The sequence below is a fragment of the Oncorhynchus kisutch genome, unplaced genomic scaffold (assembly GCF_002021735.2).
Source record: "Oncorhynchus kisutch isolate 150728-3 unplaced genomic scaffold, Okis_V2 scaffold1534, whole genome shotgun sequence".
Taxonomy (NCBI): Eukaryota; Metazoa; Chordata; class Actinopteri; order Salmoniformes; family Salmonidae; genus Oncorhynchus; species Oncorhynchus kisutch.
Genome location: NW_022263479.1, coordinates 39105 through 53984, shown reverse-complemented (window position 1 = coordinate 53984; position 14880 = coordinate 39105). Strand labels below are relative to the sequence as shown.

Sequence of the window (14880 nt, the reverse complement as noted above, 5' to 3'; positions counted from 1 at the left end):
TAGAACAGCGTAAAGAAAGGTCATTGTATGATATGGCCACTAGACCTGTATGCTCTAGTCGGCTGGCCCTCGCTACATATTCGTCGCCAGACCCACTGGTTCCAGGTCATCTTTTTAGTCTATGCTAGGTAAAGCTCCGCCTTATCTCAGCTCACTGGTCACGATAACAACACCCACCCGTAGCACGCGTTCCAGCAGGTATATCTCACTGTTCATCATCCCCAAAGCCAACACCTCCTTGGCCGCCTTTCCTTCCAGTTCTCTGCTGACAATGACTGGAACGAATTGCAAAAATCGCTGAAGCTGGAGACATATTTCCCTCACTAACTTTCAGTGTTGCCAACTTAGCGACTTAGTCGCTGTATTTAGCAAGTATTCAGACCCTCTGAATACTTGCAGACATTTTCATTTTACTCACTTTTTGTCTCTTCCACAATGTTATTCCTCACTCCTACAGTGTCCATCACAATTACATGCACATGGACAATTATGCAAATTAGGTGATGACATCATTTAGCAACTTCTAGTGACTTTTAGGACAGCCAATAGCTACTTTCCTTACTGAGGTGTTGGCAACACTGCTAACTTTAAACATCGGCTATCTGAGCAGCTAACTGATCGCTGCAGCTGTACAAAGCCCATCTGTAAATAGCCCACCCAATCTACCTACCTCATCCCCATATTGTTTTAATATACTTTCTGCTCTTGCACACCAGTATTTCTACTTGCACATCATCATCTGCTCATCTATCACTCCAGTGTTAATTTGCTAAATTGTAAATACTTCGCTACTATGGCCTATTTCTTGCCTTACCTCCATTTGCACGCACTGTATATAGACTTTCTTTTTTTTCTTCTATTGTGTTATTGACTGTACGCTTGTTTATTCCATCTGTAACTCTGTGTTGTTGTTTGTGTTGCGCTGCTTTGCTTATCTTGGCCAGGTCGCAGTTTGAATATGAAAACTTGTTCTCAACTAGCTTACCTGATTAATTATAGGTGAAATTTAAAAAAATAAGAAAAAACCATTTCTTTCCCAGAAAGGGGATGTAGCTCAGTGTAGAGCGCATGCTTCGCATGTATGAGGTCCTGGGTTCAATCCCCAGCTTCTACTTTCAAATTTTTGCAGTGGCCCATCTCCTACTTTCCAGAATGTTGAATTCTCAGCGGAAACGAAGACATGCTAAATAATTTGCTCTTGTAATCTGAAGAACATGTGTTCAATCCCTGTTCGTACATTTATGTAACAGAAGTGGCATGGGTTGCCAACTTCAATTGCATCATTTTCAAAACTGAAGTTCATGGGTTAGATGACTGTCCATACTTGCGTGTATTTAGAATTGCTGCTATCATTTCATTGTAGTTTCAATGGAGTGGTGTATATATAAAAGTACATTGTATTAATATTGCATTTTATCTGCAAATAAAATTGGATCGAAGCTCAGAGGGGGAGTGCATGCTATTTTAGTACTTGGTTCAATCCCAAGGTTCTCCACTGAGTATTTGTGTGCCAAATTCACATTACACAACTCCTACTTTCCAGAATGTTGAAATTCTCACAGGAAACAGAGATGTTATTTGTGTGCCAAATTCACATTACACAACTACTTACTTTCCAGAATATTGATAAATATCTTTCAGTATAGAGTGGCATGGTGGCCAAGCGGTAAGGCGTCGGTCTTGTAAACCGAAGATCATGGGTTCAAATCCCATCTGTGCCTTACTGAAGATAGCTGGTACCATGGGAAGGTTCTTTCACTGGAGGACTTTGAAGAAAAAAAAGTTCTCAAAATGGCAACCCTGCTATTATATAGTAAGGGGATGTACCTCTACGGTAGAGCTAATACTTGAAATGCATGCTCTCTGAAGTTAATCCCCAAATTTTCTGATGAGTATATTTAGTTGTGAAATTAGCTTTTGCACAACTCTACTTTCCAGAATGTTGACATTTTAAGAAGGAAATAGATGTGCTAAGTCATCTGTTTTTGTAAACTGAAGCACATGGGTTCGATCCTGGGTTCAAGCCTTGTTCGACGTTTATGGAAGCTAGATGATATTATGGAAATGTACTTTCATTAGAACAGTGTAAAGAAAGGGTCAATTGTATTGATATGGCCACTACGACCTGTATGCTCTAGTCGGCTGGCCCTCGCTACATATTCGTCGCCAGACCCACTGGTTCCAGGTCATCTTTCTAGTCTATGCTAGGTAAAGCTCCGCCTTATCTCAGCTCACTGGTCACGATAACAACACCCACCCGTAGCACGCGTTCCAGCAGGTATATCTCACTGGTCATCCCCAAAGCCAACACCTCCTTTGGCCGCCTTTCCTTCCAGTTCTCTGCTGACAATGACTGGAACGAATTGCAAAAATCGCTGAAGCTGGAGACATATTTCCCTCACTAACTTTCAGTGTTTAGCAAGTATTCAGACCCCTCTGAATACTTGCAGACATTTTCATTTTACTCACTTTTTGTCTCTTCCACAATGTTATTCCTCACTCCTACAGTGTCCATCACAATTACATGCACATGGACAATTATGCAAATTAGGTGATGACATCATTTAGCAACTTCTAGTGACTTTTAGGACAGCCAATAGCTACTTTCCTTACTGAGGTGTTGGCAACACTGCTAACTTTAAACATCGGCTATCTGAGCAGCTAACTGATCGCTGCAGCTGTACAAAGCCCATCTGTAAATAGCCCACCAATCTACCTACCTCATCCCCATATTGTTTTAATATACTTTCTGCTCTTTGCACACCAGTATTTCTACTTGCACATCATCATCTGCTCATCTATCACTCCAGTGTTAATTTGCTAAATTGTAAATACTTCGCTACTATGGCCTATTTCTTGCCTTACCTCCATTTGCACGCACTGTATATAGACTTTCTTTTTTTTCTTCTATTGTGTAATTGACTGTACGCTTGTTTATTCCATCTGTAACTCTGTGTTGTTGTTTGTGTTGCGCTGCTTTGCTTTATCTTGGCCAGGTCGCAGTTGAATATGAAAACTTGTTCTCAACTAGCTTACCTGATTAATTATAGGTGAAATTTTAAAAAATAAGAAAAAACCATTTCTTTCCCAGAAAGGGGATGTAGCTCAGTGGTAGAGTGCATGCTTCGCATGTATGAGGTCCTGGGTTCAATCCCCAGCTTCTCCATTCAAATTTTTGCAGTGGCCCATCTCCTACTTTCCAGAATGTTGAAATTCTCAGCAGGAAACAGAGACATGCTAAATAATTTGCTCTTGTAATCTGAAGAACATGTGTTCAATCCCTGTTCGTACATTTATGTAACAGAAGTGGCATGGTTGCCAACTTCAATTGCATCATTTTCAAAAACTGAAGTTCATGGGTTAGATGACTGTCCATACTTGCGTGTATTTAGAATTGCTGCTATCATTTCATTGTAGTTTCAATGGAGTGGTGTATATAAAAAGTACATTGTATTAATATTGCATTTTATCTGCAAATAAAATTGGATCGAAGCTCAGAGGGGGAGTGCATGCTATTTTAGTACTTGGTTCAATCCCAAGGTTCTCCACTGAGTATTTGTGTGCCAAATTCACATTACACAACTCCTACTTTCCAGAATGTTGAAATTCTCACAGGAAACAGAGATGTTATTTGTGTGCCAAATTCACATTACACAACTACTACTTTCCAGAATATTGATAAATATCTTTCAGTATAGAGTGGCATGGTGGCCAAGCGGTAAGGCGTCGGTCTTGTAAACAGAAGATCATGGGTTCAAATCCCATCTGTGCCTTACTGAAAGATAGCTGGTACCATGGGAAGGTTCTTTCACTGGAGGACTTTGAAGAAAAAAAAGTTCTCAAAATGGCAACCCTGCTATTATATAGTAAGGGGATGTACCTCTACGGTAGAGCTAATACTTGAAATGCATGCGCTCTGAAGTTAATTTTCTGATGAGTATATTTAGTTGTGAAATGAGCTTTTGCACAACTCTACTTTCCAGAATGTTGACATTTTAAGAAGGAAATAGATGTGCTAAGTCATCTGTTTTTGTAAACTGAAGCACATGGGTTCGATCCTGGGTTCAAGCCTTGTTCGACGTTTATGGAAGCTAGATGATATTATGGAAATGTACTTTCATTAGAACAGTGTAAAGAAAGGGTCAATTGTATTGATATGGCCACTACGACCTGTATGCTCTAGTCGGCTGGCCCTCGCTACATATTCGTCGCCAGACCCACTGGTTCCAGGTCATCTTTCTAGTCTATGCTAGGTAAAGCTCCGCCTTATCTCAGCTCACTGGTCACGATAACAACACCCACCCGTAGCACGCGTTCCAGCAGGTATATCTCACTGGTCATCCCCAAAGCCAACACCTCCTTTGGCCGCCTTTCCTTCCAGTTCTCTGCTGACAATGACTGGAACGAATTGCAAAAATCGCTGAAGCTGGAGACATATTTCCCTCACTAACTTTCAGTGTTGCCAACTTAGCGACTTAGTCGCTGTATTTAGCAAGTATTCAGACCCCTCTGAATACTTGCAGACATTTTCATTTTACTCACTTTTTGTCTCTTCCACAATGTTATTCCTCACTCCTACAGTGTCCATCACAATTACATGCACATGGACAATTATGCAAATTAGGTGATGACATCATTTAGCAACTTCTAGTGACTTTTAGGACAGCCAATAGCTACTTTCCTTACTGAGGTGTTGGCAACACTGCTAACTTTAAACATCGGCTATCTGAGCAGCTAACTGATCGCTGCAGCTGTACAAAGCCCATCTGTAAATAGCCCACCCAATCTACCTACCTCATCCCCATATTGTTTTAATATACTTTCTGCTCTTTGCACACCAGTATTTCTACTTGCACATCATCATCTGCTCATCTATCACTCCAGTGTTAATTTGCTAAATTGTAAATACTTCGCTACTATGGCCTATTTCTTGCCTTACCTCCATTTGCACGCACTGTATATAGACTTTCTTTTTTTTCTTCTATTGTGTTATTGACTGTACGCTTGTTTATTCCATCTGTAACTCTGTGTTGTTGTTTGTGTTGCGCTGCTTTGCTTTATCTTGGCCAGGTCGCAGTTGAATATGAAAACTTGTTCTCAACTAGCTTACCTGATTAATTATAGGTGAAATTTTAAAAAATAAGAAAAAACCATTTCTTTCCCAGAAAGGGGATGTAGCTCAGTGGTAGAGTGCATGCTTCGCATGTATGAGGTCCTGGGTTCAATCCCCAGCTTCTCCATTCAAATTTTTGCAGTGGCCCATCTCCTACTTTCCAGAATGTTGAAATTCTCAGCAGGAAACAGAGACATGCTAAATAATTTGCTCTTGTAATCTGAAGAACATGTGTTCAATCCCTGTTCGTACATTTATGTAACAGAAGTGGCATGGTTGCCAACTTCAATTGCATCATTTTCAAAAACTGAAGTTCATGGGTTAGATGACTGTCCATACTTGCGTGTATTTAGAATTGCTGCTATCATTTCATTGTAGTTTCAATGGAGTAGTGTATATAAAAAGTACATTGTATTAATATTGCATTTTATCTGCAAATAAAATTGGATCGAAGCTCAGAGGGGGAGTGCATGCTATTTTAGTACTTGGTTCAATCCCAAGGTTCTCCACTGAGTATTTGTGTGCCAAATTCACATTACACAACTCCTACTTTCCAGAATGTTGAAATTCTCACAGGAAACAGAGATGTTATTTGTGTGCCAAATTCACATTACACAACTACTATTTTCCAGAATATTGATAAATATCTTTCAGTATAGAGTGGCATGGGGTCCAAGCGGTAACGTGTCGGTCTTGTAAACCGAAGATCATTGGTTCAAATCCCATCTGTGCCTTACTGAAAGATAGCTGGTACCATGGGAAGGTTCTTTCACTGGAGGACTTTGAAGAAAAAAAACTTCTCAAAATGGCAACCCTGCTATTATATAGTAAGGGGATGTACCTCTACGGTAGAGCTAATACTTGAAATGCATGCGCTCTGAAGTTAATCCCCAAATTTTCTGATGAGTATATTTAGTTGTGAAATGAGCTTTTGCACAACTCTACTTTCCAGAATGTTGACATTTTAAGAAGGAAATAGATGTGCTAAGTCATCTGTTTTTGTAAACTGAAGCACATGGGTTCGATCCTGGGTTCAAGCCTTGTTCGACGTTTATGGAAGCTAGATGATATTATGGAAATGTACTTTCATTAGAACAGTGTAAAGAAAGGGTCAATTGTATTGATATGGCCACTACGACCTGTATGCTCTAGTCGGCTGGCCCTCGCTACATATTCGTCGCCAGACCCACTGGTTCCAGGTCATCTTTCTAGTCTATGCTAGGTAAAGCTCCGCCTTATCTCAGCTCACTGGTCACGATAACAACACCCACCCGTAGCACGCGTTCCAGCAGGTATATCTCACTGGTCATCCCCAAAGCCAACACCTCCTTTGGCCGCCTTTCCTTCCAGTTCTCTGCTGATAATGACTGGAACGAATTGCAAAAATCGCTGAAGCTGGAGACATATTTCCCTCACTAACTTTCAGTGTTGCCAACTTAGCGACTTAGTCGCTGTATTTAGCAAGTATTCAGACCCCTCTGAATACTTGCAGACATTTTCATTTTACTCACTTTTTGTCTCTTCCACAATGTTATTCCTCACTCCTACAGTGTCCATCACAATTACATGCACATGGACAATTATGCAAATTAGGTGATGACATCATTTAGCAACTTCTAGTGACTTTTAGGACAGCCAATAGCTACTTTCCTTACTGAGGTGTTGGCAACACTGCTAACTTTAAACATCGGCTATCTGAGCAGCTAACTGATCGCTGCAGCTGTACAAAGCCCATCTGTAAATAGCCCACCCAATCTACCTACCTCATCCCCATATTGTTTTAATATACTTTCTGCTCTTTGCACACCAGTATTTCTACTTGCACATCATCATCTGCTCATCTATCACTCCAGTGTTAATTTGCTAAATTGTAAATACTTCGCTACTATGGCCTATTTCTTGCCTTACCTCCATTTGCACGCACTGTATATAGACTTTCTTTTTTTTCTTCTATTGTGTTATTGACTGTACGCTTGTTTATTCCATCTGTAACTCTGTGTTGTTGTTTGTGTTGCGCTGCTTTGCTTTATCTTGGCCAGGTCGCAGTTGAATATGAAAACTTGTTCTCAACTAGCTTACCTGATTAATTATAGGTGAAATTTTAAAAAATAAGAAAAAACCATTTCTTTCCCAGAAAGGGGATGTAGCTCAGTGGTAGAGTGCATGCTTCGCATGTATGAGGTCCTGGGTTCAATCCCCAGCTTCTCCATTCAAATTTTTGCAGTGGCCCATCTCCTACTTTCCAGAATGTTGAAATTCTCAGCAGGAAACAGAGACATGCTAAATAATTTGCTCTTGTAATCTGAAGAACATGTGTTCAATCCCTGTTCGTACATTTATGTAACAGAAGTGGCATGGTTGCCAACTTCAATTGCATCATTTTCAAAAACTGAAGTTCATGGGTTAGATGACTGTCCATACTTGCGTGTATTTAGAATTGCTGCTATCATTTCATTGTAGTTTCAATGGAGTGGTGTATATAAAAAGTACATTGTATTAATATTGCATTTTATCTGCAAATAAAATTGGATCGAAGCTCAGAGGGGGAGTGCATGCTATTTTAGTACTTGGTTCAATCCCAAGGTTCTCCACTGAGTATTTGTATGCCAAATTGACATTACACAACTCCTACTTTCCAGAATGTTGAAATTCTCACAGGAAACAGAGATGTTATTTGTGTGCCAAATTCACATTACACAACTACTACTTTCCAGAATATTGATAAATATCTTGCAGCATAGAGTGGCATGGTGGCCAAGCGGTAAGGCGTCGGTCTTGTAAACCGAAGATCATGGGTTCAAATCCCATCCGTGCCTTACTGAAAGATAGCTGGTACCATGGGAAGGTTCTTTCACTGGAGGACTTTGAAGAAGAAAAAAAAAGTTCTCAAAATGGCAACCCTGCTATTATATAGTAAGGGGATGTACCTCTACGGTAGAGCTAATACTTGAAATGCATGCGCTCTGAAGTTAATCACCAAATTTTCTGATGAGTATATTTAGTTGTGAAATGAGTTTTTGCACAACTCTACTTTCCAGAATGTTGACATTTTAAGAAGGAAATAGATGTGCTAAGTCATCTGTTTTTGTAAACTGAAGCACATGGGTTCAATCCTGGGTTCAAGCCTTGTTCGACGTTTATGGAAGCTAGATGATATTATGGAAATGTACTTTCATTAGAACAGTGTAAAGAAAGGGTCAATTGTATTGATATGGCCACTACGACCTGTATGCTCTAGTCGGCTGGCCCTCGCTACATATTCGTCGCCAGACCCACTGGTTCCAGGTCATCTTTTTAGTCTATGCTAGGTAAAGCTCCGCCTTATCTCAGCTCACTGGTCACGATAACAACACCCACCCGTAGCACGCGTTCCAGCAGGTATATCTCACTGGTCATCCCCAAAGCCAACACCTCCTTTGGCCGCCTTTCCTTCCAGTTCTCTGCTGACAATGACTGGAACGAATTGCAAAAATCGCTGAAGCTGGAGACATATTTCCCTCACTGACTTTCAGTGTTGCCAACTTAGCGACTTAGTCGCTGTATTTAGCAAGTATTCAGACCCCTCTGAATACTTGCAGACATTTTCATTTTACTCACTTTTTGTCTCTTCCACAATGTTATTCCTCACTCCTACAGTGTCCATCACAATTACATGCACATGGACAATTATGCAAATTAGGTGATGACATCATTTAGCAACTTCTAGTGACTTTTAGGACAGCCAATAGCTACTTTCCTTACTGAGGTGTTGGCAACACTGCTAACTTTAAACATCGGCTATCTGAGCAGCTAACTGATCGCTGCAGCTGTACAAAGCCCATCTGTAAATAGCCCACCCAATCTACCTACCTCATCCCCATATTGTTTTAATATACTTTCTGCTCTTTGCACACCAGTATTTCTACTTGCACATCATCATCTGCTCATCTATCACTCCAGTGTTAATTTGCTAAATTGTAAATACTTCGCTACTATGGCCTATTTCTTGCCTTACCTCCATTTGCACGCACTGTATATAGACTTTCTTTTTTTCTTCTATTGTGTTATTGACTGTACGCTTGTTTATTCCATCTGTAACTCTGTGTTGTTGTTTGTGTTGCGCTGCTTTGCTTTATCTTGGCCAGGTCGCAGTTGAATATGAAAACTTGTTCTCAACTAGCTTCCCTGATTAATTATAGGTGAAATTTAAAAAAAATAAGAAAAAACCATTTCTTTCCCAGAAAGGGGATTTAGCTCAGTGGTAGAGCGCATGCTTCGCATGTATGAGGTCCTGGGTTCAATCCCCGGCTACTCCATTCAAGTTTTTGCAATGGCCCATCTCCTACTTTCCAGAATGTTGAAATTCTCAGCAGGAAACAGAGACGTGCTAAATAATTTGCTCTTGTAATCTGAAGAACATGTGTTCAATCCCTGTTCGTACATTTATGTAACAGAAGTGGCATGGTTGCCAACTTCAATTGCATCATTTTCAAAAACTGAAGTTCATGGGTTAGATGACTGTCCATACTTGCGTGTATTTAGAATTGCTGCTATCATTTCATTGTAGTTTCAATGGAGTGGTGTATATAAAAAGTACATTGTATTAATATTGCATTTTATCTGCAAATAAAATTGGATCGAAGCTCAGAGGGGGAGTGCATGCTATTTTAGTACTTGGTTCAATCCCAAGGTTCTCCACTGAGTATTTGTGTGCCAAATTCACATTACACAACTCCTACTTTCCAGAATGTTGAAATTCTCACAGGAAACAGAGATGTTATTTGTGTGCCAAATTCACATTACACAACTACTACTTTCCAGAATATTGATAAATATCTTGCAGCATAGAGTGGCATGGTGGCCAAGCGGTAAGGCGTCGGTCTTGTAAACCGAAGATCATGGGTTCAAATCCCATCCGTGCCTTACTGAAAGATAGCTGGTACCATGGGAAGGTTCTTTCACTGGAGGACTTTGAAGAAGAAAAAAAAAGTTCTTAAAATGGCAACCCTGCTATTATATAGTAAGGGGATGTACCTCTACGGTAGAGCTAATACTTGAAATGCATGCGCTCTGAAGTTAATCCCCAAATTTTCTGATGAGTATATTTAGTTGTGAAATGAGCTTTTGCACAACTCTACTTTCCAGAATGTTGACATTTTAAGAAGGAAATAGATGTGCTAAGTCATCTGTTTTTGTAAACTGAAGCACATGGGTTCAATCCTGGGTTCAAGCCTTGTTCGACGTTTATGGAAGCTAGATGATATTATGGAAATGTACTTTCATTAGAACAGTGTAAAGAAAGGGTCAATTGTATTGATATGGCCACTACGACCTGTATGCTCTAGTCGGCTGGCCCTCGCTACATATTCGTCGCCAGACCCACTTGTTCCAGGTCATCTTTTTAGTCTATGCTAGGTAAAGCTCCGCCTTATCTCAGCTCACTGGTCACGATAACAACACCCACCCGTAGCACGCGTTCCAGCAGGTATATCTCACTGGTCATCCCCAAAGCCAACACCTCCTTTGGCCGCCTTTCCTTCCAGTTCTCTGCTGACAATGACTGGAACGAATTGCAAAAATCGCTGAAGCTGGAGACATATTTCCCTCACTGACTTTCAGTGTTGCCAACTTAGCGACTTAGTCGCTGTATTTAGCAAGTATTCAGACCCCTCTGAATACTTGCAGACATTTTCATTTTACTCACTTTTTGTCTCTTCCACAATGTTATTCCTCACTCCTACAGTGTCCATCACAATTACATGCACATGGACAATTATGCAAATTAGGTGATGACATCATTTAGCAACTTCTAGTGACTTTTAGGACAGCCAATAGCTACTTTCCTTACTGAGGTGTTGGCAACACTGCTAACTTTAAACATCGGCTATCTGAGCAGCTAACTGATCGCTGCAGCTGTACAAAGCCCATCTGTAAATAGCCCACCCAATCTACCTACCTCATCCCCATATTGTTTTAATATACTTTCTGCTCTTTGCACACCAGTATTTCTACTTGCACATCATCATCTGCTCATCTATCACTCCAGTGTTAATTTGCTAAATTGTAAATACTTCGCTACTATGGCCTATTTCTTGCCTTACCTCCATTTGCACGCACTGTATATAGACTTTCTTTTTTTTCTTCTATTGTGTTATTGACTGTACGCTTGTTTATTCCATCTGTAACTCTGTGTTGTTGTTTGTGTTGCGCTGCTTTGCTTTATCTTGGCCAGGTCGCAGTTGAATATGAAAACTTGTTCTCAACTAGCTTACCTGATTAATTATAGGTGAAATTTTAAAAAATAAGAAAAAACCATTTCTTTCCCAGAAAGGGGATGTAGCTCATTGGAGAGTGCATGCTTCGCATGTATGAGGTCCTGGGTTCAATCCCCAGCTTCTACTTTCAAATGTTTGCAATGGCCCATCTCCTACTTTCCAGAATGTTGAAATTCTCAGCAGGAAACAGAGACGTGCTAAATAATTTGCTCTTGTAATCTGAAGAACATGTGTTCAATCCATGTTTGTACATTTATGTAACAGAAGTGGCATGGTTGCCAACTTCAATTGCATCATTTTCAAAAACTGAAGTTCATGGGTTAGATGACTGTCCATACTTGCGTGTATTTAGAATTGCTGCTATCATTTCATTGTAGTTTCAATGGAGTGGTGTATATAAAAAGTACATTGTATTAATATTGCATTTTATCTGCAAATAAAATTGGATCGAAGCTCAGAGGGGGAGTGCATGCTATTTTAGTACTTGGTTCAATCCCAAGGTTCTCCACTGAGTATTTGTGTGCCAAATTCACATTACACAACTCCTACTTTCCAGAATGTTGAAATTCTCACAGGAAACAGAGATGTTATTTGTGTGCCAAATTCACATTACACAACTACTACTTTCCAGAATATTGATAAATATCTTGAAGCATAGAGTGGCATGGTGGCCAAGCGGTAAGGCGTCGGTCTTGTAAACCGAAGATCATGGGTTCAAATCCCATCCGTGCCTTACTGAAAGAAAGCTGGTACCATGGGAAGGTTCTTTCACTGGAGGACTTTGAAGAAAAAAAAAAGTTCTCAAAATGGCAACCCTGCTATTATATAGTAAGGGGATGAACCTCTACGGTAGAGCTAACACTTGAAATGCATGCGCTCTGAAGTTAATCCCCAAATTTTCTGATGAGTATATTTAGTTGTGAAATGAGCTTTTGCACAACTCTACTTTCCAGAATGTTGACATTTTAAGAAGGAAATAGATGTGCTAAGTCATCTGTTTTTGTAAACTGAAGCACATGGGTTCAATCCTGGGTTCAAGCCTTGTTCGACGTTTATGGAAGCTAGATGATATTATGGAAATGTACTTTCATTAGAACAGTGTAAAGAAAGGGTCAATTGTATTGATATGGCCACTACGACCTGTATGCTCTAGTCGGCTGGCCCTCGCTACATATTCGTCGCCAGACCCACTGGTTCCAGGTCATCTTTTTAGTCTATGCTAGGTAAAGCTCCGCCTTATCTCAGCTCACTGGTCACGATAACAACACCCACCCGTAGCACGCGTTCCAGCAGGTATATCTCACTGGTCATCCCCAAAGCCAACACCTCCTTTGGCCGCCTTTCCTTCCAGTTCTCTGCTGACAATGACTGGAACGAATTGCAAAAATCGCTGAAGCTGGAGACATATTTCCCTCACTAACTTTCAGTGTTGCCAACTTAGCGACTTAGTCGCTGTATTTAGCAAGTATTCAGACCCCTCTGAATACTTGCAGACATTTTCATTTTACTCACTTTTTGTCTCTTCCACAATGTTATTCCTCACTCCTACAGTGTCCATCACAATTACATGCACATGGACAATTATGCAAATTAGGTGATGACATCATTTAGCAACTTCTAGTGACTTTTAGGACAGCCAATAGCTACTTTCCTTACTGAGGTGTTGGCAACACTGCTAACTTTAAACATCGGCTATCTGAGCAGCTAACTGATCGCTGCAGCTGTACAAAGCCCATCTGTAAATAGCCCACCCAATCTACCTACCTCATCCCCATATTGTTTTAATATACTTTCTGCTCTTTGCACACCAGTATTTCTACTTGCACATCATCATCTGCTCATCTATCACTCCAGTGTTAATTTGCTAAATTGTAAATACTTCGCTACTATGGCCTATTTCTTGCCTTACCTCCATTTGCACGCACTGTATATAGACTTTCTTTTTTTTCTTCTATTGTGTTATTGACTGTACGCTTGTTTATTCCATCTGTAACTCTGTGTTGTTGTTTGTGTTGCGCTGCTTTGTTTTATCTTGGCCAGGTCGCAGTTGAATATGAAAACTTGTTCTCAACTAGCTTCCCTGATTAATTATAGGTGAAATTTAAAAAAATAAGAAAAAAACATTTCTTTCCCAGAAAGGGGATTTAGCTCAGTGGTAGAGCGCATGCTTCGCATGTATGAGGTCCTGGGTTCAATCCCCAGCTACTCCATTCAAATTTTTGCAATGGCCCATCTCCTACTTTCCAGAATGTTGAAATTCTCAGCAGGAAACAGAGACGTGCTAAATAATTTGCTCTTGTAATCTGAAGAACATGTGTTCAATCCCTGTTCGTACATTTATGTAACAGAAGTGGCATGGTTGCCAACTTCAATTGCATCATTTTCAAAAACTGAAGTTCATGGGTTAGATGACTGTCCATACTTGCGTGTATTTAGAATTGCTGCTATCATTTCATTGTAGTTTCAATGGAGTGGTGTATATAAAAAGTACATTGTATTAATATTGCATTTTATCTGCAAATAAAATTGGATCGAAGCTCAGAGGGGGAGTGCATGCTATTTTAGTACTTGGTTCAATCCCAAGGTTCTCCACTGAGTATTTGTGTGCCAAATTCACATTACACAACTCCTACTTTCCAGAATGTTGAAATTCTCACAGGAAACAGAGATGTTATTTGTGTGCCAAATTCACATTACACAACTACTACTTTCCAGAATATTGATAAATATCTTGCAGCATAGAGTGGCATGGTGGCCAAGCGGTAAGGCGTTGGTCTTGTAAACCGAAGATCATGGGTTCAAATCCCATCCGTACCTTACTGAAAGATAGCTGGTACCATGGGAAGGTTCTTTCACTGGAGGACTTTGAAGAAAAAAAAAAGTTCTCAAAATGGCAACCCTGCTATTATATAGTAAGGGGATGTACCTCTACGGTAGAGCTAATACTTGAAATGCATGCGCTCTGAAGTTAATCCCCAAATTTTCTGATGAGTATATTTAGTTGTGAAATTAGCTTTTGCACAACTCTACTTTCCAGAATGTTGACATTTTAAGAAGGAAATAGATGTGCTAAGTCATCTGTTTTTGTAAACTGAAGCACATGGGTTCAATCCTGGGTTCAAGCCTTGTTCGACGTTTATGGAAGCTAGATGATATTATGGAAATGTACTTTCATTAGAACAGTGTAAAGAAAGGGTCAATTGTATTGATATGGCCACTGTTAGTAATTTGATATGTAGACGGACGAGTCGGTCAAGGATCGATTCAGACAAGGTGGTAAATTGTATGACAAGCTACAGTTTATTCAGAGTGAAGATATCTAGAACAGCGTAATTACGGCTCTCCCGCTGGTTCGTACGGAAGCGCAGACGAAGAAGAGGCCGTTACAATCAGTACACCACTATTATATAGAAAAGAAAGTAGGTTGATTCTGGAAGATCGGATCTTTGGATTGGTTCAGCTGGGGTGTAGTCTGTAGTCTTCCGCCATTGGCTCAGTAGTCTGTCCGTCATC

The 14880-nt window shown here is 40.2% G+C and overlaps 11 non-coding genes across 11 annotated transcripts; all 11 read left to right on the top strand.

Annotated features, from left to right (window-relative positions):
• The first annotated feature begins 1649 nt into the window (after window positions 1-1649).
• On the top strand, window positions 1650-1721 carry trnat-ugu (transfer RNA threonine (anticodon UGU)). The gene has a single exon. It is a non-coding gene; the product is annotated as a tRNA-Thr (tRNA).
• Window positions 1722-3094: 1373 nt separating this feature from the next.
• Window positions 3095-3166, top strand: trnaa-cgc (transfer RNA alanine (anticodon CGC)). Its single transcript has one exon. It is a non-coding gene; the product is annotated as a tRNA-Ala (tRNA).
• A 535-nt stretch (window positions 3167-3701) lies between these two features.
• trnat-ugu (transfer RNA threonine (anticodon UGU)) lies at window positions 3702-3773 on the top strand. Its single transcript has one exon. It is a non-coding gene; the product is annotated as a tRNA-Thr (tRNA).
• A 1395-nt stretch (window positions 3774-5168) lies between these two features.
• Window positions 5169-5240, top strand: trnaa-cgc (transfer RNA alanine (anticodon CGC)). Its single transcript has one exon. It is a non-coding gene; the product is annotated as a tRNA-Ala (tRNA).
• Window positions 5241-7250: 2010 nt separating this feature from the next.
• Window positions 7251-7322, top strand: trnaa-cgc (transfer RNA alanine (anticodon CGC)). Its single transcript has one exon. It is a non-coding gene; the product is annotated as a tRNA-Ala (tRNA).
• A 535-nt stretch (window positions 7323-7857) lies between these two features.
• trnat-ugu (transfer RNA threonine (anticodon UGU)) lies at window positions 7858-7929 on the top strand. Its single transcript has one exon. It is a non-coding gene; the product is annotated as a tRNA-Thr (tRNA).
• Window positions 7930-9336: 1407 nt separating this feature from the next.
• Window positions 9337-9408, top strand: trnaa-cgc (transfer RNA alanine (anticodon CGC)). The gene has a single exon. It is a non-coding gene; the product is annotated as a tRNA-Ala (tRNA).
• A 535-nt stretch (window positions 9409-9943) lies between these two features.
• trnat-ugu (transfer RNA threonine (anticodon UGU)) lies at window positions 9944-10015 on the top strand. Its single transcript has one exon. It is a non-coding gene; the product is annotated as a tRNA-Thr (tRNA).
• A 2013-nt stretch (window positions 10016-12028) lies between these two features.
• Window positions 12029-12100, top strand: trnat-ugu (transfer RNA threonine (anticodon UGU)). The gene has a single exon. It is a non-coding gene; the product is annotated as a tRNA-Thr (tRNA).
• Window positions 12101-13505: 1405 nt separating this feature from the next.
• On the top strand, window positions 13506-13577 carry trnaa-cgc (transfer RNA alanine (anticodon CGC)). Its single transcript has one exon. It is a non-coding gene; the product is annotated as a tRNA-Ala (tRNA).
• Window positions 13578-14112: 535 nt separating this feature from the next.
• trnat-ugu (transfer RNA threonine (anticodon UGU)) lies at window positions 14113-14184 on the top strand. The gene has a single exon. It is a non-coding gene; the product is annotated as a tRNA-Thr (tRNA).
• The last annotated feature ends 696 nt before the right edge of the window (window positions 14185-14880 follow it).